Source organism: Hyla sarda, chromosome 8 (genome assembly GCF_029499605.1).
Source record: "Hyla sarda isolate aHylSar1 chromosome 8, aHylSar1.hap1, whole genome shotgun sequence".
Taxonomy (NCBI): Eukaryota; Metazoa; Chordata; class Amphibia; order Anura; family Hylidae; genus Hyla; species Hyla sarda.
In genome coordinates this window covers 186,111,265-186,137,237 of record NC_079196.1, presented here as the reverse complement: position 1 = coordinate 186,137,237, position 25,973 = coordinate 186,111,265, and the positions used below count along the sequence as shown (strand labels likewise).

General features: G+C 45.3%; 1 protein-coding gene across 5 annotated transcripts in view; it reads right to left on the bottom strand.

Moving 5' to 3' along the window:
• LOC130285476 (parvalbumin beta-like) overlaps positions 1–25,973 on the bottom strand; it is a 179,185-nt gene that overhangs the window by 50,123 nt on the left and 103,089 nt on the right. The gene's annotated exons all lie outside the window — the stretch shown is intronic.

Here is a 25,973-nt window from a genome sequence, read left to right as displayed (position 1 = left end):
CCTCATCCGCATCAGAGAGGGGGATGAGTGGAAAACGGCGTTTAACACCAGAGATGGACACTTTGAGTATCTGGTCATGCCCTTTGGCCTGTGCAACGCCCCTGCTGTCTTCCAAGACTTTGTCAATGAAATTTTTCGTGATCTGCTATACTCCTGTGTTGTTGTATATCTGGACGATATCCTAATTTTCTCTGCCAATCTAGAAGAACACCGCCAGCATGTCCGTATGGTTCTTCAGAGACTTCGTGACAATCAACTCTATGCCAAAATTGAGAAATGTCTGTTTGAATGCCAATCTCTTCCTTTTCTAGGATATTTGGTCTCTGGCCAGGGACTACAAATGGATCCAGACAAACTCTCTGCCGTCTTAGATTGGCCACGCCCCTCCGGACTCCGTGCTATCCAACGCTTTTTGGGGTTCGCCAATTATTACAGGCAATTTATTCCACATTTTTCTACCGTTGTGGCTCCTATCGTGGCTTTAACCAAAAAAAATGCCGATCCCAAGTCGTGGTCACCTCAAGCGGAAGACGCCTTTAAACGACTCAAGTCTGCCTTTTCTTCGGCTCCCGTGCTCTCCAGACCTGACCCTTCCAAACCCTTCCTATTGGAGGTTGATGCCTCCTCAGTGGGAGCTGGAGCTGTTCTTTTACAAAAAAATTCTTCCGGGCATGCTGTCACTTGTGGTTTTTTTTCTAGGACCTTCTCTCCGGCGGAGAGGAACTACTCCATCGGGGATCGAGAGCTTCTAGCCATTAAATTAGCACTTGAGGAATGGAGGCATCTGCTGGAGGGATCAAGATTTCCAGTTATTATTTACACCGACCACAAGAACCTCTCCTACCTCCAGTCTGCCCAACGGCTGAATCCTCGCCAGGCCCGGTGGTCTCTGTTCTTTGCCCGATTTAATTTTGAGATTCACTTTCGTCCTGCCGATAAGAACATTAGGGCCGATGCTCTCTCTCGTTCCTCGGATGCCTCAGAAGTTGAACTCTCTCCGCAACACATCATTCCACCTGACTGCCTGATCTCCACTTCTCCAGCCTCCATCAGGCAAACTCCTCCAGGAAAGACCTTTGTTTCTCCACGCCAACGCCTCGGAATCCTCAAATGGGGTCACTCCTCCCATCTCGCTGGTCATGTGGGCATCAAGAAATCTGTGCAACTCATCTCCCGCTTCTATTGGTGGCCGACTCTGGAGACGGATGTTGTGGACTTTGTGCGAGCCTGCACTATCTGTGCCCGGGATAAGACTCCTCGCCAGAAGCCCGCTGGTTTTCTTCATCCCCTGCCTGTCCCCGAACAGCCTTGGTCTCTGATTGGTATGGATTTTATTACTGATTTACCCCCTTCCCGTGGCAACACTGTTATTTGGGTGGTCGTTGATCGATTCTCCAAAATGGCACATTTCATCCCTCTTCCTGGTCTTCCTTCAGCGCCTCAGTTGGCTAAACAATTTTTTGTACACATTTTTCGTCTTCACGGATTGCCTACGCAGATCGTCTCGGATAGAGGCGTCCAATTCGTGTCTAAATTCTGGAGGGCTCTCTGTAAACAACTCAAGATTAAATTAAATTTTTCTTCTGCATATCATCCCCAGTCCAATGGACAAGTAGAAAGAATTAACCAAGTCTTGGGTGATTATTTGCGACATTTTGTTTCCTCCCGCCAGGATGACTGGGCAGATCTCCTTCCATGGGCCGAATTCTCGTATAACTTCAGAGTCTCTGAATCTTCCTCCAAATCCCCATTTTTCGTGGTGTACGGCCGTCACCCTCTTCCCCCCCTCCCTACCCCCTTGCCCTCTGGTCTGCCCGCTGTGGATGAAATTTCTCGTGACCTTTCCATTATATGGAGAGAGACCCAAAATTCTCTCCTACAGGCTTCATCACGCATGAAGAGGTTCGCGGATAAGAAAAGAAGAGCTCCTCCCGTTTTTTCCCCTGGAGACAAGGTATGGCTCTCCGCTAAATATGTCCGCTTCCGTGTCCCTAGCTACAAGTTGGGACCACGCTATCTTGGTCCTTTCAAAATTTTGTGTCAAATTAATCCTGTCTCTTACAAACTTCTTCTTCCTCCTTCTCTTCGTATCCCTAATGCCTTTCACGTCTCTCTTCTTAAACCACTCATCCTCAACCGTTTTTCTCCCAAATCTGTTCCTCCCACTCCTGTTTCCGGCTCCTCGGACATCTTCTCTGTCAAAGAGATCTTAGCCTCTAAAAAGGTCAGAGGGAAAACTTTTTTTCTAGTGGACTGGGAGGGTTGTGGTCCTGAAGAGAGATCCTGGGAACCTGAGGACAACATCCTAGATAAAAGTCTGCTCCTCAGGTTCTCAGGCCCTAAAAAGAGGGGGAGACCCAAGGGGGGGGGTACTGTTACGCCGAGCGCTCCGGGTCCCCGCTCCTCCCCGGAGCGCTCGCTACACTCTCTCCGCTGCAGCGCTCCGGTCAGATCCACTGACCCGGGGCGCTGCGATTCTGCTTCCAGCCGGGATGCGATTCGCGATGCGGGTAGCGCCCGCTCGCGATGCGCACCCCGGCTCCCGTACCTGACTCGCTCTCCCTCGGTCCTGTCCCGGCGCGCGCGGCCCCGCTCCCTAGGGCGCGCGCGCGCCGGGTCTTTGCGATTTAAAGGGCCACTGCGCCGCTGATTGGCGCAGTGATTCCAATTAGTGTCTTCACCTGTGCACTTCCCTATATCACCTCACTTCCCCTGCACTTCCCTGCCGGATCTTGTTGCCATTGTGCCAGTGAAAGCGTTCCTTGTATGTTCCTAGCCTGTGTTCCAGACCTCCTGCCGTTGCCCCTGACTACGATCCTTGCTGCCTGCCCCGACCTTCTGCTACGTCCGACCTTGCTTCTGTCTACTCCCTTGTACCGCGCCTATCTTCAGCAGCCAGAGAGGTTGAGCCGTTGCTAGTGGATACGACCTGGTCACTACCGCCGCAGCAAGACCATCCCGCTTTGCGGCGGGCTCTGGTGAAAACCAGTAGTGACTTAGAACCGATCCACTAGCACGGTCCACGCCAATCCCTCTCTGGCACAGAGGATCCACTACCCGCCAGCCGGCATCGTGACAGACGTCATGCGCCGCGTCGTGCAGCACATAGCAACGACGCAGGGGACGCACACCGGAGGCCTGCAGCAGCACGGACCCGACCCTGGCAACAGGTAATTATGCAACCGGGGATGGGGGGAGGCAACGGGCAGCAGCGCCGGTAATGGGTGCCACTGCCCATTCTCTCCCCCTGTCTGTCGGCGCCGCTCCTCTCCCCCTGGCTATCGGGGGGAGAGAAGGGCCAGCAGCAGGGCTCTAGACCTCAGGAAAGGCAGGGGGAGAGAAGCGGGCAGCGACGGCCTCTCTCCCCCTGCCTTTCCTTGGGGTGTATCGGAGTATAACACGCACATAGACTTTAGGCTAAAATTTTTTGCCTAAAAAGTGCGTGTTATACGCCGATAAATACGGTAGTTCTTTCACGTCTGACCACAGTGCTCTCTGCTGACACCTCTGTCAGTGTCAGGAACTGTCCAGAGTAGGAGCACATCCACATGGCAAACCTCTCCTGCTCTGGACAGTTACTGACATGGACAGAGGTGTCATCAGAGAGCACTGTGGTCAGATAGAAAATCACTTCAAAACTTCCTCTGTAGTATACATCAGCTGATAAGTACTGGAAGGATTAGGATCTTTTTTAATAGAAGTAATTTACAAATCTGTTTAACTTTCTAGCACCAGTTGATTTAGGAAAAAACATTTTTCAACAGAGTACCCTTTTAATATTGGCCAGCTGCTCTAGTCCAAGCCTAGTCCTGAGCGCAGGAAGAGAAAGGAAAAGAGAAATTCAACTTGTGGAAAGAAGCTGAGCAAGGGCCCAATAGTTTCATACTAGGACCAAAGTGGGCTTCTGGCCATGCCTAGTGTAGCATAGCTTCCAGGTCATGAATCTTCAGAGCTGCACTCTGTTAATGGGAATTACAGTACTGTTGAGACAAATAGATGATGTAATTTTCATTCACTGAGCTCTTCTGTGATTAAAAAACTACTGCGAAAACTGCTTACCAAGCCATTTAAAGAATGAAATGACGTATACACACAGGGAATGCCTATGGACATCAACTCCCCTATCACTTCACTAGTGGGAGTTTCTGTGGAGACCCTCAAGCCTCTATGACTTTCTTTATTCCACGATATTAGAATATAAAAATTAATTAATAGTTCAGCATGGGGTGACCCATGGAAATTTTTAGGGGCTTAGAATATTAAGTACATCAGAAAGAGTTTAAGAGTTGGAATTGTACTGATGTTCTGACTGGTAACCAGTTCAGTCGGATCAATCTGGAATGATGTAATGTTGTCCCAAGTTATCAGGGTCTTTAGCTGAAGTAGTTAACAAGAGTCTATTCACACTACGTTTATGCTTGGTTTATCTATTTCCAGTGTCAGTAATACTGTATAGGAAAGGAGTCCAGTAAACATGTCCAAACCACTGGATGTGGTAACATAATACTCTAAGGCAAGAGCCAAAAAATACAGGATCACGGAATAATAAAACAGAATTGCCTTTCAATTTATATGCTGTTGAAATTCACGCTTAGGCGGAAGGCAGCGAAATGCCAACTTTGTGACCTACTGGGACCGGTAACAATCTGACAGTGTACGTGAAATACATTGGATTAAATGAAAGGCCAAGGATGCAGTAGAGATGTATCTCGGCCAAGACTCTAGGGGTGTCGCAAAAAGGGCTTCCCCAAAGGTTATTCTGGCAGAGAATAGATCTTAAAGCTATACCATATACCATATACATTCTTCTCTGCTACAAAAGGTTAAGTGGATAAACTAGTATATGCTCTGAATTTACTACATGTCACTCTTGTTATATGGCATGTCCTATCTATCTATCCAGTGGAGCACACACAGGGGTGGTCAGACAGATCTGGACACCCCAAAACCTACGATGAATCCTCATCACTCCCAAGTTCTGCCAAAACATCTTACTAGGTCCATCTAAAAATCATTAGGCCATAATGTGCATCAGCACACACAATATCATTGGTGCAGTCTAGTGCCAGGTTGCAGCGCCTGGAGGAAAATTGACTCAGGAACAATTATTAAAATTCTGCAACCAACCCCAACCCCATCTTCAAACTTTTAGGATAAAACTCAATCTCTGAGAATAGCATAGAAGAAAAATCTGCATCATTATGCATGCAACATTTCAAGCCAATAACTTGGACCTTTCTTAAAGGGGTACTCTGGTGGAAAATTTATTTTTAAATGAACATAGTAACATAGTAACATAATTCATAAGGCTGAAAAAAGACCAGAGTCCATCAAGTTCAACGAGTCCCTACTGAGTTAATCCAGAGGAAGGCAAAAAACCCTCATACTAGAGGTAAAAATTCCTTCCCAACTCCAAATATGGCATCAGAATAAATCCCTGGATCAACGTTCTGTCCTTATAAATCTAGTATACATAACCAGCAATGTTATTATTCTCCATAAATGCATCCAGACCCCTTTTAAATTCTTTTACAGAGTTCACTATGACCACCTCCTCCGGGAGAGAATTCCACAGCCTCACTGCTCTTACAGTAAAGAACGTCTGTGCTGGTGTAGAAACCTTCTTTCTTCTAAACGTAGAGGATGCCCCCTTGTTATAGATACAGTCCTGGGTATAAATAGATCATGGGAGAGATCTCTGTACGGTCCCCTGATATATTTATACATAGTTATTAGTTCTCCCCTAAGCCTTCTTTTTTCTAAACTAAATAACCCCAATTCTGATAATCTTTCTGGGTACTATAGTCCTCCCATTCCCTGTATTACTCTGGTTGCCAGTCGTTGAACCCTCTCCAGCTCCACTGTATCTTTCTTGTACACTGGTGCCCAGTACTGTACACAGTATTCTATGTGTGGTCTGACTAGTGACTTGTACAGCAGTAGAATTATTTCCTTGTCGTGGGCATCTATGCCCCTATTGATGCACCCCATGATTTTATTAGCCTTGGCAGCAGCTGCCCGACACTGGTCACTACAGCTAAATTTACTATTAAAGGGGTATTCCAGGCCAAAACTCTTTTTTTATATATCAATTGGCTCCAGAAAGTTAAACAGATTTGTGTATAACTTCTATAAAAAAATCTTAATCCTTCCAATAGTTATTAGCTTCTGAAGTTGAGTAGTTGTTTTCTGTCTAACTGCTCTCTGATGACTCACCTCACGGGAGCTGTGAAGTTCCTATGGGGATATTCTCCCATCATGCACAGCTCCCGGGACGTGACATCATCATTGAGCAGTTAGACAGAAAACTTCAGAAGCTAATAACTATTGGAAGGATTAAGATTTTTTAATAGAAGTAATTTACAAATCTGTTTAACTTTCCGGAGCCACTTGATATATATATATATATATATATATATATATATATATATAAATATAAATGTTTTGCCTGGAATACCCCTTTAATTAAGACTCCTAAGTCCTTTTCCACATCAGTCATCCCAAGTGTGCTCCCATTTAATACATAATCCCAGCCCGGATTTTTCTTCCCCCTGTGCATTACCTTACATTTATCAATGTTGAACCTCATCTGCCACTTCCCAGCCCAAGCCTCCAACCTATCCAGATCGATTTGTAACAGTGCACTGTCCTCTATAGTGTTTACTGCTTTACAGAGTTTAGTGTCATCTGCAAAGATTGTTACTTTACTATTAAACCCCTCTACAAGGTCATTAATAAATATATTAAATAGGACAGGACCCAATACTGACCCCTGTGGTACCCCACTAGTTACAGTCACCCAATCAGAATAAGTACCATTAATAACCACCCTTTGTTTCCTATCACTGAGCCAGTTACTTACCCACTTACACACATTCTCCCCCAGCCAAAACCTTCTCATTTTATGCGCCAACCGTTTATGCGGCACCGTATCAGATGCTTTGGAAAAATCCAGGTATGCGACATCCAGCGATTGCCCATGGTCCTGTCTGGAGCTCACCTCCTCAAAAAGCTGATCAGGTTAGTTTGACAGGACCGATTCCTCATAAAGCCATGTTTATATGGAGTCATACATTTATTTGTAACAAGATATTCCAAAATAGCATCTCTTAGAAAACCCTCAAACAATTTACCTACAACGGAGGTTAAACTAACAGGCCTATAATTCCCAGGGTCACCTTTTGTCCCCTTTTTAAATATTGGCACCACATTTGCCATGCACCAGTCCTGGGGGACAGTCCCTGTTACTATAGAGTCCATGAATATTAAAAATAGGGGTCTGTCTATTACACTACTTAATTCCTTTAGAACTCGGGGGTGAATGCCATCTGGACCTGGCTATTTGTCTATTTAGTTTTTTTGTAGGGGGCACTGTACTTCTTCCTGGGTTAGATAGGTGACCTGTACTGGGGAGTTTACCTTATCTCGCTGTATTTCCCCTGGCATTTCATTTTCCTCAGTGAACACAGTGGAGAAGAATTTGTTTAATATATTTGCTCTTTTCCTGATCCCCCTTTATAATTTCTTCTTTTTCATTTTGTAAAGAGCCTACACTTTCATTTTTGACCTTTTTGCTATTTATATAGTTTTGGGGTTAGTTTTACTCTCTTTGGCAATGAGTCTTTCTGTTTCAATTTTTGCGGCTTTTATCTGTTTTTTACATAGTTTACATTTTTCTCTATAGCTTTTTAATGCTTTTTCACTGCTGTCCTCTTTTAGTAGTTTAAATGCTTTATTTTTGTCATTTATTGCCCTCTTAACGTTTTTATTCATCCATATTGGTTTTCTTTTATTTCTGACCTTTTATTCCCATAAGGTATATACATCTTACAGTGAGAGTTTAAGATATTTTTAAAAGTCTCCCATTTAGTGTCAGTATTCTTGTTTTTGAGGACATTATCCCAATTTATATAGTTAAAGGCTTCTCTGAGTTGGTCAAACTTTGCCTTCCTAAAGTTAATTGTTTTTGTGTACCCCTCGTGAGGTTAATTCGCAAGTTATAATGAATTATATTATGATCACTATTTCCTAGGTGTCCTTCTCCTTGAACATTAGTTACTCTGTCAGGTCTGTTGGTTAATATAAAGTCTAGTAGGGCGCCCCCTCTGGTCGGGCCCTGCACAATTTGGGACAGATAATTGTCTTTAGTTATAGTCAGAAACCTGTTTCCTTTATGAGATTCACAGGACTCAGTCTCCCAGTTTATATCAGGATAGTTAAAGTCCCCCATTATTATCATGTCATTTTGATTTGCTGCCTTGTTTATTTGCCTCAGTAATTGATCTTCTGCCTCTTCCATTATGCTTGGTGGCTTATAGCAAACCCCTATCAGAATTTAATTATTTTTATCTCCATATATTTCTACCCATAATGACTCCACATAATCATTTCCCTCCTGTATCTCCTCCCGCATTGCGGCCTTCAGACTGGACTTTACATAAAGACAAACTGTGACAAGGGGATAACAAGGGTGCCACCTACTTGAACATGATCCAAATGACAAATTACATTAACATACATGTCATCCAAAATGAAGACTAAGTGCTACAGTCTGCACTGATCATGAGCTGAAGTAACTCTTCTCCTGTAAGGTTTACAAAATTCTACAACAGAATCCAGTGTCTTGAAAATACCTTAAAGGCTATAGATATCTTTGAAGCTTTTTTATTATTATTATTCTTTCTTTCTTATTGTTATTATGGTGTAATTTCTCAATTGTTTTTATAAAAAAAAATATATAGATTGTGGCTTCTGCAGCTTGTTGTGTATTGTTACGCCTAGCGCTCCGGGTCCCCGCTCCTCCCCGGAGCGCTCACGGCGTTTCTCTCCCTGCAGCGCCCCGGTCAGTCCCGCTGACCGGGAGCGCTGCACTGACATGGCCGTCGGGGATGCGATTCGCACAGCGGGACGCGCCCGCTCGCGAATCGCATCCCAGGTCACTTACCCGTCCCGCTCCCCTGCTGTCATGTGCTGGCGCGGGCGGCTCCGCTCTCTAGGGCGCGCGCGCGCCAGCTCTCTGAGACTTAAAGGGCCAGTGCACCAATGATTGGTGCCTGGCCCAATTAGCTTAATTGGCTTCCACCTGCTCCCTGGCTATATCTGATCACCTCCTCTGCACTCCCTTGCCGGATCTTGTTGCCTTGTGCCAGTGAAAGCGTTTAGTGTTGTCCAAAGCCTGTGTTACCTGAACTTCTGCTATCCATCTTGACTACGAACCTTGCCGCCTGCCCCGACCTTCTGCTACGTCTGACCTTGCCTCTGCCTAGTCCTTCTGTCCCACGCCTTCTCAGCAGTCAGCGAGGTTGAGCCGTTGCTAGTGGATACGACCTGGTTGCTACTGCCGCAGCAAGACCATCCCGCTTTGCGGCGGGCTCTGGTGAACACCAGTAGCCTCTTAGAACCGGTCCACCAGCACGGTCCACGCCAATCCCTCGCTGACACAGAGGATCCACTACCTGTGAGCCGAATCGTGACAGTAGATCCGGCAATGGATCCCGCTGAGGTGCCGCTGCCAAGTCTCGCTGACCTTACCACGGTGGTCGCTCAGCAATTGCAGCAAATTGCCCAACAAGGACAGCAGCTGTCGCAGTTGACCGCCACGTTACAGCAACTTCTGCCTCTGCTACAGCAGCAACCATCTCCTCCGCCAGCTCCTGCACCTCCTCCGCAGCGAGTGGCCGCTCCTAGCCTCCGCTTGTCCCTGCCGGACAAATTTGATGGGGACTCTAGACTCTGCCGTGGATTTTTGTCTCAGTGTTCCCTGCATATGGAGATGTTGTCGGACTTGTTTCCTACAGAACGGTCTAAGGTGGCGTTCGTAGTGAGCCTTCTTTCAGGAAAGGCCTTGTCTTGGGCCACACCGCTCTGGGACCGCAATGATCCTGCCACAGCCACAGTCCAGTCCTTCTTCGCTGAGGTCCGTAGTGTCTTCGAGGAGCCAGCCCGAGCTTCTTCTGCCGAGACTGCCCTGCTGAACCTGGTCCAGGGTAATTCTTCAGTGGGCGAGTACGCCATCCAATTTCGTACTCTTGCTTCCGAATTATCATGGAATAACGAGGCTCTCTGCGCGACCTTTAAAAAAGGCCTATCCAGTCGCATCAAGGATGTGCTGGCCGCACGAGAGATTCCTGCCAACCTGCAAGAACTTATCCATTTGGCCACCCGCATTGACATGCGTTTTTCTGAGAGACATCAAGAGCTCCGCCAGGAAAAAGACTTAGATCTCTGGGCACCTCTCCCACAGTATCCGCTGCAATCTACGCCTGGGCCTCCCGCCGAGGAGGCCATGCAAGTGGATCGGTCTCGCCTGACCCAGGAAGAGAGGAATCGCCGTAGGGAAGAAAATCTTTGTCTGTACTGTGCCAGTACCGAGCATTTCTTGGTGGATTGCCCTATTCGTCCTCCACGTCTGGGAAACGCACGCACGCACCCAGCTCACGTGGGTGTGGCGTCTCTTGGTTCAAAGTCTGCTTCTCCACGTCTCACGGTGCCCGTGCGTATTTCTTCTTCAGCCAACTCCTCCCTCTCAGCCGTGGCCTGCTTGGACTCTGGTGCCTCTGGGAATTTTATTCTGGATTCTTTTGTGAATAAATTCCGCATCCCGGTGACCCGTCTCGTCAAGCCGCTCTACATTTCCGCGGTCAACGGAGTCAGATTGGATTGCACCGTGCGTTACCGCACAGAACCCCTCTTGATGTGCATTGGACCCCACCACGAAAGGATTGAATTTTTCGTCCTCCCCAACTGCACCTCTGAGGTCCTCCTCGGTCTGCCATGGCTCCAGCTTCATTCTCCCACCCTTGACTGGACCACCAGGGAGATCAAGAACTGGGACTCTGCTTGCCACAAGAGATGCCTCTCCCCCCCTCCCAGTCCCGTCAGGCAAGCCTCAGTGCCTCCTCATGGCCCCCGTCCTTGTGCCACCCTGCCCCGTGCCAAGCTTCACCCTCTGCCCTCCCTCCCCATTCCCACTCCTGCTGTACTGCCTGCCTTTGAGGAAACCCTCCATTCACTCCCGGTGTCCTCGTCCCAGGTAAAGCAGTTGTCGGACAAAAAAAGGGGGAGACCTAAGGGGGGGGTACTGTTACGCCTAGCGCTCCGGGTCCCCGCTCCTCCCTGAGGCGCTCACGGCGTTTCTCTCCCTGCAGCGCCCCGGTCAGTCCCGCTGACCGGGAGCGCTGCACTGACATGGCCGTCGGGGATGCGATTCGCACAGCGGGACGCGCCCGCTCGCGAATCGCATCCCAGGTCACTTACCCGTCCCGGTCCCCTGCTGTCATGTGCTGGCGCGCGCGGCTCCGCTCTCTAGGGCGCGCGCGCGCCAGCTCTCTGAGACTTAAAGGGCCAGTGCACCAATGATTGGTGCCTGGCCCAATTAGCTTAATTGGCTTCCACCTGCTCCCTGGCTATATCTGATCACCTCCCCTGCACACCCTTGCCGGATCTTGTTGCCTTGTGCCAGTGAAAGCGTTTAGTGTTGTCCAAAGCCTGTGTTACCTGAACTTCTGCTATCCATCTTGACTACGAACCTTGCCGCCTGCCCCGACCTTCTGCTACGTCTGACCTTGCCTCTGCCTAGTCCTTCTGTCCCACGAATTCTCAGCAGTCAGCGAGGTTGAGCCGTTGCTAGTGGATACGACCTGGTTGCTACTGCCGCAGCAAGACCATCCCGCTTTGCGGCGGGCTCTGGTGAACACCAGTAGCCTCTTAGAACCGGTCCACCAGCACGGTCCACGCCAATCCCTCGCTGACACAGAGGATCCACTACCTGTGAGCCGAATCGTGACATGTATCTACTCATTATACTTGTACACAGTCCTTATAATTCTCCACTGCAAACTACCTGTAATCATAAAGGGATCCTGAATGTCAGCCTTAGGCCAAAATTAAGCAGCCTAAACTCCACTGAACTCTGGGTAGCAGAGTCCAAGGTTACCCCAGTGACTTCACCAGAACCATCCGCAAGGATAGGGGATAAGATGTCTGATCGCGGGGGTCCCCAGCGGCAGGACCCCCATGATCTCGGCTGTGGCACCCCCGCTGTCATCACTGCACAGAACAAACTCTGTGCGTAATTCGCTCTGTGCGTAATTATGGGCGATACAGTACATTGTGACAACACTGCTCCGCCCCCTCATGACATCATGGCCCACCCCCTTAATGTAAGTCTACGTGATGGGGTGTGAAGGCCACCACACCCCTTCCATTGAGGGAGCGGACCGTGACACCAATAGGGGGTGGAGACGTGATGTCACGATGCTCTGGCCCCTGTATCGCCAAGTTTGCTCTGTGCAGTGATGGCAGCGGGGGTGCTGCAGCCGAGATCGCGGGGGTCCCCAGCGGCAGAACTCCCGCCATCATACATCTTATCCCCTATCCTTTGGAAGAAAAGTTGTCCATAGCCTTAAATTCATTACAAAATACTCACCATTAAAATTTCCATACACCAACTGTTAAATGTTGAACTAATGTAAAGGATTTATCACATCAATAGAATGTCAGCCTTCGTAACCAGTTTTTGTTTTCAAATGCATTTAAAATGAAGAAGAAAACAACTATGCAAATAGTCTTAAAGTGTACCTATCATTTGAACAAACTTGTCACTGTGAAGTTTGTATCAGTGAGAGTCCAGGTGCTGAGACCCCCACCGATCACTAGAATGCATAGGAGCATAAATGGGGCACAACACGTGCAGTTGTTTGCTTCTGCCCCTTCATCTCCACTCTGCACAGCTATAGCAAACAGTATATGGTATTCTAATGAAAGTCTTCGGGACTCCTGGTAATTCTGTATACAGAAGTCCAATAGACTTTCATTGTAACCGTAAACCACTCGCTTCAGCTGTGCACTGATGAAGGGACACAGTATATGCAGCTGTACACTTTTGTCCCATTATTCTAGCGATCAGTGGAAGTTTTACTATCACTTGTCAGAAGTTTGTTTGAATGGAAAAATATCCTATGATTTTGTGTCTACAGTTCCTTTGCAGACCTATGGGTGGACATTTATCAGTGTTTGCTTATGTATTCCTTTTTTTTGTTATTTTTTTCTTACAATTTTTTTGCTTATGTGCGACTTATTTATCAACTGCTTTCAGCCTGTAGATAAATTTCTTTCACGTAAGCAATTTTTCTTTTTTTGCTTTGGTAGTGGCTTTTTCTGCTCCATGTCTGAGCTGGAGTAAATTTAGTAGCTTTTTTCATGCAATGCGACTTTTTTGCGACTTTCGCACTTGATAAATCTCTGACCACTGCAAGTCAAAAATCCCTTTTTGGTTTGGTAAGCAAGATTTTTCTTTATTGCTTAGGACAATGAACAAGCAAAAAGTCGCAGAAAAAAGAGTGTAGACGCACGTGCGACAATTTTGAGACAATTTTAAGCAAAAAAACAAATACTAAATGCTTTGATAAATGTCCACCATGGATCTCCATCAGGGCTAAAACAACAAATCAATTAATCGGCAACTAATCGTTTATGAAAATAGTTGTCAACTATTTTCATAATCGATTAATCGGTTGGTCGAATTTACTCCCTAATCTAACTCTAAAATTATCTTTTTTTTTTCATCTGAGTAGACGATTAATAAACAATAATCAGCCAACTAATCGATTATGAAAATAACCATTAGTCGAAGCCCTAGGTTCCATGATTACAAACATCAAATAACTATGTAAGGGTGCGTTCACACGTACGCAGATTTGATGCGCAGGATTTTCTGCTGCAGATTTCAATGTAAACTAAATGACTGAGCACAGATTCTAATCTGCAGTTACAAAACCTGCGCATCAAATCTGCGCAGGATCCTGTACGTGTGAATGCACCCTAATTCATATTCTGAAGTCAACTCCCTTACTTGTTCCTAACATTCATTCAGTAGGTTAGCAAGAAGAAGGGGGCAGATAAGTGTCAAAATGACTGCAGGATCAGACTACACAGGGTTTATTGGTAGTCTATAACACATATGTCTGCATAGATCCAAGTGTAACCATTTAGTGTTGTGTGACAGAGATTGCTTGCCTTCACCTGGGGCAGAAATTCATCTTATTGCCCTCATTCCTGTTCCTTAAAGGGGTACTCCGGCCCTAAGACATCTTATCCCCAATCCAAAGGATAGGAGATAAGATGTCTGACCGTGGGGGTCCCGCCCCTGGGTCACACCCCCTCCCATAGACTTGCATAGTGGAGTCGTGACATCACGATACTTCGGCCCCGTAGTCGGCACCCGGCAGTTTCTGAGCTTGCAGCGTGGCATGCAGCTCAAAGAGGTGGGTGCCCAATGCAAGATTGCGGGGGTCCCCAGCAGCAGGACCCCCACGGTCAGACATCTTATACCCTATCCTTTGGATAGGGGATAAGATGCCTTAGGGCCGGAGTACCCCTTAGGGCTGAGCATCTAATTTTATTTCTGGATATTTACACATTGTTAGGATTCGGCAGGCAGGAGGTGGATCCTCTGTGTCAGAGAGGGATTGGCGTGGACCGTGCCGGCGGACCGGTTCTAAGTTGCTACTGGTATTCACCAGAGCCTGCCGCAAAGCGGGATGGTCTTGCAGCGGTGGTAGCAACCAGGTCGTATCCACCGGCAACGGCTCAACCTCTCTGACTGTTGAGATAGGCGTGGTACAAGGGATAAGGCAAGAGCAAGGTCGGACGTAGCAGAAGGTCAGGGTAGGCAGCAAGGATCGTAGTGAGGGGGCAATGGCAGGAGGTCTGGAACACAGGCTAGGAACACACAAGGAAAGGCTTTCACTGGCACAATGGCAACAAGATCCGGCAAGGGAGTGCAGGGGAAGTGAGGTAATATGGACAGGGAGCAGGTGGAAGCTAATTAGTCTGATTGGGCCAGGCACCAATCACTGGTGCACTGGCCCTTTAAATCTTAGAGAGCTGGCGCACGCGCGCCCTAAGGAGCGGAGCTGCACGCGCCAGGACGTGACAGCCGGGGGCCGGGACAGGTGAGTGACTTGGGAAGCGATTCGCGAGCAGGCGCGTCCCGCTATGCGAATCGCATCCCCGTCGGCAGAGTCAGTGCAGCGCTCCCGGTCAGCGGGTCTGACTGGGGCGCTGCAGAGAGAGGAACGCCGCGAGCACTCCGGGGAGGAGCAGGGACCCGGAGCGCTCGGCGTAACACACATTATTATTTTAACTATTTTTCTTAACCCCCTGTGGGTACATAACGCATCTTGTATTGCTAGCAGCCTCTATTTCCCAGCAAAGATTATTAGGTTTCAGTGACTACAGGTCTGTATTGTGGCATCGCCTCCATAACCTTGTTGAATGACTCAGCCAGTACTCCAAGACTGAGTGCATGAACAAGCAACCCATGTATATAACATGCTATCTAGGCCAATCAAACATATGGCTGACATTTCTTGTAGGTAAATGCATAACTTGTAATGTACAGGCTCCAATTCTGTAATTGGTCCCCAATTCTTATATATTATTCTTAGTACTAGTTTCTTCATGGAGACCTTTTGGCCCCTTTATACTTCATGTCTTCAGTGCAACTGCAATCTCTGCAGCCTTAAAGTTATACTCCTGTTCATAGGGATATTCAACAGATAAAATGGCTTTTTTTTTTTTATGAAATAAATAAATATAAGTTGTATATGTAAGTGACACTCATACACCCCCATTTCTAGACATGAAGGGGTAATTGCACTGAGGTTTAGATAACTGCTTCCTGAGGTCACTTAGGCTTTATTCCAAGTATATTTTAGCTGGTCTGTTCTGTGAAATACTATATTAATAGTTCCTTAACCCTTTCTGGAACAGGAGAACAGTAATAAGGGCTTCTGGCCTGAGTTGAAGAGGAGTTCCAACTTCCTTCTATAGATCCCTCTGATGCAATTGGTAAATATAGCATTAGACAAAATCTTCTATAGTCTCTATAGATCGACTGTCTTTATTGCTTCATAGTGCACAAATGTTCGATATGTTTCTACAAAATGGTTGTTGTAGTAAAAATAGGGAGCAGGGTAAGGTACAGGTATGGACACACATGCATTGTCTAAGAGGAGCAGGGGTATTCCACCCTTAGACAAAACTCTCCGTGCAGCACCCGACATTCTGTGCTGGGTGCTGCTCCAGTCTTGGAAACCCTGGGATTTTGAGACTGAGACGCGACACCGCACCTCATGCCGTCACACCACTCCACCTCCATTCATGTCTATGCTGGGCGGCATGTCTAAGGGCAGTATACCCCTTTAAGGTGGTCATATTTTCATGCCATTTTCCTAGTGTTTTTTCTTTTATTTGGCCTAAAAACACTGGGCAAGTGATCAGCATCTGGAAGGCCACAAAGCTACTGTCTCTCCAGTAAGTCTCAAGTCTATGTCTGCTGTCACTGAAACTAGTCAAGTCCTGCACATAGTCAAGTCAAGTCTAATTACAAGTCAAGTTTATTACAAGTATATTGGTCCAGCAAGCTGCGAGGTCCTCTGGGTCCTGGCCACTTCTCTGGGAATTCTGGCCTTAGCTGTGAAGATAATTACACCTGTTTTCTACTCAGTAAAGCCTCCGTTTGAACATAACTGGTTGTGGACTCTAGCAATACTAGCAATTGGGATAGCGGAGAATCCGGGCATGTGGTGTTCCGGAACTCGAAAACCACACTGGCGTCACGAACACTAGGGGTTAATACTATCCAGCCCCCAGGGTTAACACCATCTGATCCCACCAACCTACACCCCACCAGTGGTCCCGACATTCACCAGGTGGTGCACCACAAGTGTATTAGGCTAGTGTTGCATTTTGTGGCCACAATGGCCCATATTTATCAATCAGCCTGAAACCCAAATTGTCTGGTTTTTCCCATAGCTACCAATCACAGCTCAACTTTCACTTTACCAGAGCTCATTAAGGTATGAAAGCTGAGCTGTGATTGGTTGCTGTGGGAAAAACCAGACAATCAGGGTTTCAGGAGCAGGAGCAGCTCAGGGGATCACTGATATGCAAGTCAGGTCAGTTTTAAATTGAGCCTTCCAAGGTATTAGGCTGTATTCAGACAGAAACATGTTTACACGTTACCAAAATTACAGATATACCAAAGTGAACACATTTGGGGGAAATTACCATGTTCTGCACAATTGCAGAGTGGCAGGCCCAATTTTTGAGTAAAAAAAATGGTTGTGCAAACTCCCACTTTAAGCAAAAAATGTTGCAGGAAAAGGGAGCTTGCACAAACATTTAGCACAATTTTGTTACTCTGTGCTGGTGCAAAGAATGATAACTACCCCTCTTTGGGGAAAATGATCAAAGCTTGTAGTCCGTTTTCTGGCATATGTAATTGCTAATTTAAGAAAACCTAATTTAAAGAAAAATTGGCAACTTTTTACTGGTTTTCCCCATTTTTCTTTTCAAGTGGGTGGAATAGGGTCTACCAGAGCACAAAAGGTTTATTATAAATGTTATTATAATTTACACCTAAAAATTATAGCTGAAACCTGGTGTGCATTTTAGTTCATAGGCACATGGAAAACCAAAGATGCGCCAAATGTATTAAGAGGTATCCACCACTTGATACATCTGGCGCACCTTACTCTATCGTAGTTATACTTTAGACCAGGTTATATCTGGTCCTATTAACATGTACACTAGTTCCTGTTACTAACACTTCACTAACCTTGACATTGCATATATATTCTATAAGTGATTTTATCCAAATAACATTGGCCGCCTGATGAAATCATACATGTCATAATTCTTGCTGAAGTTTTTCGGATCTCATCAACAAAAATTCCTTTCTCCTGATTAATTTGGGACTATTTTAAGTTGGGTAATGAATTTGACAATTCAGCTGGGCCTCTACCGTTTCATCCAGTAAGGAAATTCCAGTCTGGATCTGCTAGATCAGATATCCTGCACCTCAGCTGACCGAAAACCCCTGTTCCTGTTGTGGCCATATGAGCAGAGCTGAATTCATCCACATAAGTCCCCATCCCTCCCTATGAGTGAAATAGGAGGGGTTTCCCTCTAGGGGGAGCTAGTCTAAGTAGCATTAATGTTAGAGATAGGTGTAGACATTGAATTTAACCTGCAAAAGCAAAGCAGTTACTTATAGAAATGTCCAGTCAAATCCAAGAAAAAATGACTAACCCAAGAAAGTGGTTTTACAAAATTGGAACATCATCATTGCTTGATACCAAAAGCAGTGCCAACCCTGTTCATGGGCTGTGTCTGGTATTGCAAATACAGCCAGAAATGTTGCCCCCACCCAAAAACTGGCAGAGTTCTAGCTGAGACAGCTTAGTAGGGGTTAGCAGCATGGCAGAGATAGCAGAACAGGTTGACTTGATAATGAAGGTGGGGCAATGTGCTAAGAATCATATTTGTAGGCATGATCATGAAAATAGAGGGGGGTTTTGCAGTTTGTTATGGTAAATCATGGCACCATATAGTGACCATATAGTGGTAGATACCGATACTACACAGGCGCTCTGCAGATTACAGTGATTTAAGCAGATGTTGTTTTTTCTTGTGTTCTCCATCCAGCCCAGATCACTATGATGACTACTGATTTCACTGCCGAGACAAACCTCTCACTACTGCAGCTGTTTCCAGCCTCTATGGTAACACAAATAAATTTAGATTCTCAGGTGCTCCGTGCCCCTATATACCACTCCCAGATTATTGCCAGCCTATGCCCCTAAATTCTTCTCATACCCTAATGCCAGTCTGTGTCCCCTATATACCACTCATAGACTAGTGGCAGAGTTAGCCCCTATATACCCCTCATACCCTAGTGCCAATCTGTGTCCCCTACATACCTCTTAGACTAGTGCCATCCTATGCCTCTATTTACCTCATAGACTAGTGCCAGCCTTTGCCCCTATATACTCCTCATACCCTAGTTCCATTCTTTGTCCCCTATATATCCCTCATAGGCTAGTGCCAGCCTTATCCCCTATATACTCCTCATAACATTGTGCCAGTCTGTGTCCCCTATATGCCTCTTAGACTAGTGCCAGCATATGTCTCTATTTACCCTCATAGACTACTGACAGCCTTAGCCTCTATATACTGCTCAAAACCTAGTGCCAGACTGTGTCCTCTACATACCTCTTAGACTAGTCAGCCTGTGCCCATGAATACCCCCCCCCATTGCCATGTGTCCTTATATCCCCCTTATAGACTAGTGCCAGACTGTGGCCCTTTATACCCCCATAACTAATTTTGAGCATGTGCCCCCAAATAGACTTCATAGATTTATGCCAGCCTGTGTCTTCTAGATACCTGTTAGATGAGTGCCAACTAACAGTTTGCCCCTATAAAACCCTCATAGACACATGCAAGGCTAGAACAGGGTAGTTTAGAGGTGCCCTAAGTAAATAAGACAATAGGTGCCCCCAACTATAACTCATTCAATTTTCCATCTACAGACCCATCGGAGGGCTTGTTGTTTGCGGGATTAGTTCTTTGTAATGACATTACAATGACTGTACCACAAAATCTATAAAGAATCCCCAAAAAATGATTTTAGTTCCTACACAGTACACTTAAAGGGGTACTCTGGTGGAAAACTTTAAATTTTTTTTTTTTTATGAATTGGTGCCAGAAAGTTAAACAGATTTGTAAATTACTTCTATTTAAAAATCTTAATCCCTTTAGTACTTTTTAGCAGCAGTATGCCACAGAGGAAAATCTTTACTTTTTGAATTTATTTTCTGTCTGACCACAGTGCTCTCTGCTGACACCTCTGTCCATGTCAGGAACTGTCCAGAGCAGCATATGTTTGCTATGAGGATTTTCTCCTGCTCTGGACAGTTCCTGATATGGGCATCAGGTGTCAGCAGAAAGCACTGTGGACAACACAAAAAAAATAAAGATTTTCCTCTGTACCAAACAGCTGCTAAAAAGTTCTGAAAGGATTAAGATTTTTTAATAGAAGTAATTTACAAATCTGTTTAACTTTCTAGCACCAGTTAATAAAAAATAAAAAAAAGTTTTCCACCGGAGTACCCCATTAACGGTTACAATTACATGTTATCTTTATGCTGTAGGTCCATACAATTACAAAGATACATGATTTATATCATTTTTATTTTTTTTAGCATTCTTATTTTTGTAAGATAAGTATGCCTAAAATTGGCCTCTTCTGATCCCTATAACTGTATGAGGGCCATTTTTTTGTGCATTGATCTGTAGTTTTTATCGGTACTATTTTTGTTTTAATGGAATTTTTGATCATTTTTTTGTCAGTTTTTATTCATGTATAAAGTGACCAAAAATCTGCAATTCTGGACTTTACGCCATTCACCGTGAGGTTTCATTATTGTAAGATTTTAATAATTTAGGCATTTCTGCGATACCAAATATGTTTATGTTTAAATTATGTTGTTATTATTTTGTTTACATAATTTTATTAGAAAAATAGGAAAGGGGACAGGTAAGTCAAACTTTTATTTGTGTGTGTGGGGGAGGGGGTATTCGAATTTATAAAAAAAAATGTCTTATTACTTTTTTACAGCAAATGCAAAAGGTAGAGCCATAGCATTGGGTAGACTAGGACTGGCATACATAGGTATTAGTTGGATTGATCTGATCCACTGGATCTCTGAATAGCGCTGACACATCTCTGTCTTTTGCTGCAATTTGCACAAAACTGTGACAAAAACTTGTGTACAAATCATGGTAAATGTATTTTGTTTTTGCGGCATCCTAAAGATTTAAGTCAATTCTACTGGTGAGTCATATGCACCTAAGTCGGATATTGCATTGGGGGGATGGGCTCTAAATATGACAAGCCCTGACTGAGTAGTTAAAGGGGTATTCCAGGGAAAATGTATATATAGATATATATATATATATATATATATATATATATATACCGTATTTATTGGCGTATAACACGCACTTTTTAGGCTAAAATTTTTAGCCTAAAGTCTGTGTGCGTGTTATACTCCGATACCCCCCCAGGAAAAGCAGGGGGAGAGAGGCCGTCGCTGCCCACTTCTCTCCCCCTGCCTTTCCTGGGGTCTAGAGCGCTGCTGTCGGCCCTTTTCACCCCCTGGTTATCGGCGCCGCTGCCCGTTCTGTCCCCTTGACTATCGTGCCGGCGCCGATAGCCAGGGGGAGAGAAGCGGCGCCGACAGCCAGGGGGAGAGAAGGGGCAGCGGCACCCATTGCCGGCGCCGCTGCCCCGTTGCCTCCCCCCATCCCCGGTGGCATAATTACCTGAGTCGGGTCCGCGCTGCTCCGCTGCTCCAGGCCTCCGTCGTTTCTATGCGCTGAACGGCGCGGCGCATGACGTCAGAGCGCCGCGCCGTGCATAGAAACGACGCTGGTCCCCAGCGTCGTTGCTATGCACGGCGCGGCGGTCTGACGTCATGCGCCGCGCTGTTCAGCGCATAGCAACGACGGAGGCCTGGAGCAGCGGAGCAGCGCGGACCCGAGCAGCGCGGACCCGACTCAGGTAATTATGCCACCGGGGATGGGGGAGGCAACGGGGCAGTGGCGCCGGCAATGGGTGCCGCTGCCCCTTCTCTCCCCCTGGCTGTCGGCGCCGCTTCTCTCCCCCTGGCTATCAGCGGGAAAGGGTTACAGAGTAGAGAGTACTGATTGGCTGACTGCCCAGGCTTGCTCCTGTGAGGGAGACAGACTGACACGCCCCCTCCAGCCTACACAATGAAAAAGTAACTCACCAGCAGATAAATGCTTACATCTCTGGATATATAGGTCCGAGACAAATAAAGATTATATGCACATGATCAGGATTGGGTCCTGAGTTACATATCACTTTTTTCTTTTTTTTTTGCACTATGACGCTTTAACTTTCTGGAGCCAGTTGATATATAAAAAAAAAGTTTTTTTCCCTGGATAACCCATTTAAGGCCCTTTTACACAGACCGATTATTGGCAAAATACAGGAACTCTTCTTCCCAATAAACGGTCCATGTAAAAGGGTCAGTGACTAACTAATGAACAAGCATATTGTGCGGTCAATAATTATGAATTTAAAGGGCTGCACGATTGATCGAGTAAAGGCTCTGCAAACCAATGCCGATCACTGTAGTCGGTGTTCGATTCTGCAGCCTATCAGTCTGCTAATTGCCCTTAGCCAAGCGGGTCTACTTATTAGCCAACCAGATCTCCAGGCCAAAGCAGTGACAACCCCGCTGCCTGTCTCTGTCCTGAGACTGAACTAGAAGCAGGCAGCCACCGGCTGCAGGTAACGTGAGGTGGGCCTCACTGATTGGTGTGCCGATTTAAAGTTGCCATAAAAAGAATCTAATTTAGAATCTACCCCTTTATAATACGTGTCTTTTATAAGGGTCCTGTATTTTGAAAGTACAAGAAAACATTTTCTTTCTGCCTTATCAGCCTGTAGCTGTTTTGCTCATCTGTGGCTGAAGAGATTCACTACATCATGGCTCATAAAACCTGTGAATCTTTCATTCGACATGGGCTCTACAGGATATCTGATCTGAATGGCCCTTGAACTCTTCTTTTTCATTCGTTGAAAAAAGGGCATTGCAAATAGATGAGAGTTGATAAATGAAGTTAAATCTCTTTTAGCTTTCCCCAGATGGCCCTTCGTACCAGATATAAATAGCAGTGTGGTGCAGACAGTACTGCTGAATAAGTGCAATGGGTGTGAAGCCTCCACATTCTAGAATACCCTTAACACAGCAACTACTTTATACAGCACTTATGGGAAACATATCATGAACATCGGTAATGCTTGTAGATTAAATGTTTTCTTTAATAATGCATTTGTTTTTTCAGACTGATTGGTGGCCTTAATTGGAGCATACAACATATAATCTGTTCAAATACATAGAAATGTTATGAGATAGAACTACAGGATGACAGCCAGGAAGACTGCATCTGCCTTTACTTGATGCTTATTGAACAAGTAATAGAACATGCTAGTTTTCCTAGAAATGTGCATGTTATATCTTGATCATAATCCATGTATTTTATGTGATACAGTATATATATATATATATATATATATATATATATATATATATATAAGACTTTGGATAGGGGATAAGTTTTCCTGTACTGGAGTACTCCTTTAAAGGGAATCTGTCAGCTGCAATTCATGTTCCAAATTGACACTGTTAGAAAAACTACCCTTTACTTGCTTTTTGGCAGCAATTTGTAAAATGACACTTGGAAAGGCACATCCAGGGAAGTCTTCCTGACACAGCAGACTGGCAGCACTGACCTGACCATAGGACCGAAATAGATCAGTGTAAGGCATAGAGGCCCTTGCTCAATTCTCCTCTCTTGAAAGACGTAATATAGTAGAATGTATCCTCACAGCGTTGATAGGAACAAGGATCATGAACAACAACTTAATTGTAGACCTAGGCAGGTGACATGTATAAGGTATGCCTAGCATTAGAAACCAAGACCACTTTACCCCTAGGATAGGAAAGTTGGACTAGGGAATTTATCTCATATTGACTGGCTAGGAGATGCATGTAACCAAATGACTATTCAGCTGTACTATAAATATTAACCCTTGACACTTTTATTACCTCAGTGTATGCAGTAGATTAAGTGAAATGCAATATGAATGTATTGCAAGTAATCTTTAAAGGGAAAAGGGTTACCTTTCTGTAACCCTTTAAACCAGAAAGACCTGAAAAAAAATAGTGAAGTGTTCCTTAGAATATGTCAGGGCCAGGGCCGGAATGGCCATCTGACAAATGCCAGATGGGCCAGTCCCCTCTTTGGGCTGGACTCTTCCAACTTGGTCTTCCAGACCATGTCTACCAAAAAACTGCAACTTGAGGTTGGCCTTCCCAGTTGGGAAGCTGGTGTTGTTAAGGGGTAAAGAAACCTGATAACCACATCAAGCCACCTCCCCTGACCCAGGACCTCCAGGAGGGACTACTCATAATGGCAGGGCACCCTAGTAAGATGTAAATGTCAAACAAACATAGTAAAATTTGGCCTTGCCTCGGTGCTGTTATGTTTGAGTCCTATCTAAGGCCACATAAATTCTGGAGCAGCCTTTGTACCCAGCCACTGGGAGTTTTTTTTTCTTTTTTTTTTTTAAACAACAAAAAAATTACTGTGGGCTGCATGGCCTTACCCTCCTTACATCACTGGCCAAGGACCCAAAAGTTGTCCCAGGGGAGGGGTGCTGGCCAGGAGACAAAGCAGAAGAACTGGGAGCAGTTCGAGCAGAAGAGATGGCAAAATAGCAGGGGACATGGTGAAATTGGGACAAAGTAGAACAGATAGGAGCAGTCTAAAATGGGACAATCAGAATAGGGGGGGATAGAGGAAGAAAAGCGGACACAGTGAAAAAGCAACAGAGCAAAGGAAATGGGATGGTCAGAGCAGCAGAGATGGGGGTAAAAGCAAAGGACATAGGCTGGTGGGCACAAAGCAGGGTAGATGGAGACAAAATAGAGAACTAGGCCAGATGGAAACAGAGCGGGGGAAATGGGAATTGCAGACTGTTGTGATGGGGTCAGAGGGGGTAGCAGGGGGAGGAGCACCAAAATTCACCTTAACCTGTGCAGATAAAAATCCTTTCATCAGGCCTGATAGTCTGGTAAAAATAGTGTGTTTGTCAGACTTTTCACTTTTTTACACAATAATGGACATGCTTAGGAAGGACCTGCGCTTGTCTTGGGGCTAAATGGCTATGTTGTGAGATTACCATAACACTGTGGCTAGCTTTTTGTGAACTTGTATTTCCTGTTTGACTTTTCTTTTTTGACTACAAATGCCATTTTCCACACATCAGCCACCCCACCCATTGAAACATAAATGAGCTGCATCCATTCAAAAGACCTGTGGTTTTCAATCAGGGTGCCTACAGCTGTTGCATTAGTTGCAGATTGATCTCTCCTACCAAGCGATCGCTCCACCCATTGAAGCAGACAGGCTCCCTGTCATCAGCTGACTAGTGAGTCAGGTCTCGGTCGCATTGCAAGCTGGGAAAATCTGAGACAACAGTCATTTTGTATGCTGAGAAAAATAAATATTGGGGTGAAAATCTCAATGAGAAAACCGTCACACACAGGTACAGACACTATATTATGAACTACACTAACTTTACAGTCCCTGTAGCATAGTCAAATAAAAAATTCCTGGAATACCCCTTTAATTATCCACCTTGCCTCACATTTCAAGAGTTGTATTCCACAATCTCCTCCATTCTTGGGAGGGTTAATAATTTGCAGGCCGACAAATATGAAACAACTGCAATCTCCATTGTGGAAATCTTTTATGTGGACAATGAGTTGTGGGACACCATGTCCAGAATGGACGGAATAAAAAATGTTCCCGTATACGGGTAAAAAGGAGTCTAATGGTTTTGCCCACATAAAAGGATCCGCAAGGACAAATGATCACATACACTAAATAAGTGGATCGACAGGTTATAAATTGATTAATAACGTGAGAATGCCCTCCGAGTTTAGCTGTTGGACTTGATGTTCTGTGGACATAATTTACAGTGACCACATGCGAAGTTTCCTCTGGGGGTGCTCTTCTCCAACCATGTGGAGTATTTATTAACATCTAACATAAGTGACACGAGGCGATGGGTGACTAGGGGTTTTCTGACAGCTACACCTCCAATCTCTGAATGGAATTCAAGTATGTACCAGAACCTGCGAACTGCTGAAGATATCCTAGAGTTTAGGTTGAAATTAGCAAAAGAGGAAAAAAAATCTTGATGGAGAATCAGTATTTGATTTATGAATAGTACGTTTTGGTTGAAGTAATTTTTCATGAGGGACCAGCTCACTATGTGCAAAGGCATCATCAATAACATTTTCTGGATAATTTCTGTCTAGAAGTCTATTTTTTAATTATTGGCACTGTGAAATAAAAGAATCTCTGCTACTATTTATGCGTTTCAATCTAAGAAATTGTAAATATGGTATTCTCTTTGGATGGGAACTATGTCATTCCAATAATGTGCTTTTAGCAATTGGTTTATGGAAACCTTGGGTGGTGATAGAGCTGTGCCTAATTTTTATAAGGACATCTAAGAATTC